The 3,589-nt window shown below is 44.8% G+C and overlaps 1 pseudogene; it reads left to right on the plus strand.

The window, feature by feature from the left end:
- The first annotated feature begins 3,083 nt into the window (after positions 1 to 3,083).
- LOC112473764 lies at positions 3,084 to 3,202 on the plus strand (annotated as a pseudogene).
- The last annotated feature ends 387 nt before the right edge of the window (positions 3,203 to 3,589 follow it).

Here is a 3,589-nt window from a genome sequence, read left to right on the forward strand (position 1 = left end):
CAGCCTTTTTATTCCTTCTCTTCCATCTGCCAGGGCAACTTGGGCATTCCCACTTCAGCTCTTGGCATTGTCTATCACTTTTTCAGGCTTCTAGGAGCCACCTTAGAATTTGCCTCATTCCCTGGCATCCAAGTCAGTCAGATCTTGCCTAGCCAGTCTTATATATACCCCAGCCCCCTGCGTCAACAACGATTCCCCAGGCAACCAGCTGTATTTGCTTGAGAAGCTTTGGCCTGTTTGTTAATGAGCTACCTTGTTATTTGCTATGCTTCCTCACTCATACTTTCCTGGAACTCGAGCCCTCCCTGCCTTAAAAATTTAACATGTAAACTTTGCCTCAGGCTCCATTTTCTGGGGAACTGGGCTAAGGCAGGGATCTTAACGATTTAACCTGTTGGAGAAGAAAGGCTTTCTTCCTAGACCCTGGGCTAGAGAATGCCCAGAGTAAACCTGGGGATGAAAACGGCAAGCCCAACTTTTATGGAAAGATATGAGGTTAGGAAGAGAGTAACACAAAGGCTAAATAGGCATTTAACAGGTTCAAGACAGAGTGGGCCCTCCGTATCTATAAGTTTCACAGCTGTGGAAAATATCCCGCCCCCCCAAAAGTCCCAGAAAGTTTCAAAAAGCAAAACTTGAATTTGCCACACACTGAGCACTACACTGAATCCGTGTGAACGAAGTGATATGTAGCATATCCTGCTGTAGCCTATATGCAAATACTATGCCTTTATATAAAATAAGGGACTTGAGCATCCTTGGATTTTGGTACCCACTGGAGGGTCCTGAAACCAATCCCCCTGGGATACCCAGGGACCAGTGTATAGTCCCTCTCTGAAAACGACAGCACATTTTTAAAAGTTGAAAACAGCTTGGGGATGATGCTTAGTTGAGGAATCTTAGGCAGCAGAGGGGAGTAAAGGAGAAGGAGATGAGAATGTATCTTATGCTTGCTTGGTTCACAGGGTTTAGTATATTTCTGCTCTTCTCGTATCTATGATGCCCAGATCCTGCCAAGAATATGACGAATTAACGTGTGTAAGGGGGATGTGGTTTGGAGGAGGGAGTAGGGGAACCTGTTTCAGAACTTTTTTAAAGGCTTTAATATTCAGAAGAAGAGTTGCACTGCGAGAAAGGATGGGAGTGTTCATTAGACAAAAGTTGGTGACCACTGCACCAAGTTCCTTAAGACTCCAAAATCACAGGCTTTCTTTTACATACAAGTTCAACGCAAGACCCCTTCCAAGAATGGCTTTGTAGTCAGGCAAGGAGAGGCCTTATAAAAAAAGACAAGACCTCACCATGCAGCAAGGGAGAGGAAGGTAGATCTTCTGGTTACAAGTTAGCAAACTTTAAAATGGCAATTTGGAAGGGGCCCTGGTGATACACATTTGAAAGGGGACACCATATTTCTCCAGTAGAACATTAAGAGTCTACCCTATTGGTGAGACTCTTCTTTAACTACTATCATGAAGCACAGTCTTACTAGGAGGGGCTCATTTGTTCATCGTACTCAATGAGAAGAGACCAGGAAGTTCAAAGTCAAATGACAGGTCCGTCTTTATATTTTATTATTAAATAATAAAACCAATTATTTCTTCTGGGACCCAACTCAGTGTTTGATAAAGACACAAGATCCAAAGGTAAATAAGGGGTCCTGAGCAAAAGAAGTTCAGAATAAATTCTCACTTAGCGTAAGATGCTCCTGATTCTATATCATGGTCCTCAAAGGCCAGAAGATGAAGAAAATATAAGGTAAGACAAATGTGAAGGGGCCCATGCCCCGATGCAGGCTTCTCCTGAGAGGAGGCAGGAAAGCAACGGTTGCTGGAATGAATGCTGAAAAGATGGTTCTCAACCCTGGCTGCACATTGGAACCACTAAAGGAGCTTTTTAAAATGCCGATACCTGAGTCTCACTCCCAGAGATTCTGATTTAATTGGTCCAGAGTATGGCCTGGTTGTCAGAAAGTTTGAAATCTCTCCCACATTAGTCTAATGTGCAGCTCAAGGCTTAGAATCAGTGTTCTAGAGGAAAGACATTTTTGTTCTTGATTCTCTTATCTCCATCTGTTACTCTCTCCCTTGTTCTTAAGAGTCTTAACCCCCTGGCTATTAGCTAGGGCAGCTTGTGCCAGAGCTCAGATGGGTTGTGCTTGCTGGTCATGGCAGAGGATAGAAGTCAGCTCTCCAGGGTGTGTGCCCTTGCCCTGCATCACAGGAACTCAGCTCCACTCTCCTAAGCTTCAGCCTCCCCTCTGCCACCTGGTAGAATTAATTCCCACTTCCTGGCAGCACACTGCACATAAAATACGTCTTGAAGAAGAGTGCCTTAAGTAGTCCAAGGAGCTGCATTGGGAAGAAAGACACAGAACAGGGCAATTCGAGGCCCACACAGCCAGAATTCTTTTTTTTTTAGTTTACCTTTAGTCAAGAAAAGCCCTCCAAGGGGAGGGGTAAGGGTTCTTTCCCCATTTGATAAGTCTGCGCTCACAACACTGGTCTGCTGCAATAGCAGGGTATGCAGGTGAAGCTCAGGCTCACTGTGCCTTGAAAAGTGAATCAGCAATCTTTCAGGCTCAGATAAACTATTTCTGCTGAGAGTTATTTAGAAATGTGAAAAGCTTTTTGTAGGAGGGAATAGCAGTTTCTACAGAATTCTACAGCCTGGACTTTTATAGCTTTCACTTCCTAGAGAACTAATTACCCTTAAAAAAAAAAATGTGATTCTTTTTAGTTTATTCAACTGGAAATCAGCCATACAGATCAGAGATTGAAGAGATAAGTGTTTTTTTCTTTAGAACAAAACTAAACTGGGCCATAAGATTGTAGCGGTCTCGAATCTGGCACATACGAAGTGCTTGGTAAAGGTAGTTTTATTATCCAGAGGTGGTATGGGCTAGGCTAAACATCACACAAAGGCCAAGCCACTTCATTTTTGAGCAAGTCCGGGTGCAACGGCCGCAGCTGAAAAAGCAACAATTATCAGGAGTTTGAAAGGACGGCCTGCCTGGCCGCGGGGAGAGAGCAGCAAGGGGAGAATTGCCAAGAGTTTGCTTCTCTCCTCTCTTTGAAGCCAGTCAGGTCTACAGCCACGCCACCCTGAACAAGCCCCATCCCGTCTGATCTCAGAAGCTAAGCAGGGTCGGGCCTGGTTAGTACTTGGATGGGAGACCACCTAGGAACACCAGGTGCTGTAGGCAGAAAAAATACAAAAATAAGGGATTGTAAGATGACAAAATCCTTGCAATCTGTGAGGTCAACCAAGGTTTGCCTCACCTAAAAAAAAAAAAAAAAAAACAAGTTAAAAATGATTTATTAAAAATAAAAAAGATGTCTCAGACTGACCTTATTGCCGTTTGACTTAAGGTCTTTCAAATTTATCTTTTTTAATAGGACAGCTCTGCCAAGGCCCCCTGACCACCTCCCACGTCCCCACCTGGCCACGGAGGCCAGGCCTGACTGCAGTCCGACCGGCGCCTGGGCAGAGCGCCCTGCGATTCCTCCAGGCCTCCCCGTCTTGTGGGAGACTCCCATGAAGCTGTTTCCCTTTCATTTCCCCAGTTTCGGCTGAGAGGAGGGCTGTTCCT

Source organism: Pteropus alecto, unplaced genomic scaffold (genome assembly GCF_000325575.1).
Source record: "Pteropus alecto unplaced genomic scaffold, ASM32557v1 scaffold311, whole genome shotgun sequence".
Lineage (NCBI taxonomy): Eukaryota > Metazoa > Chordata > Mammalia > Chiroptera > Pteropodidae > Pteropus > Pteropus alecto.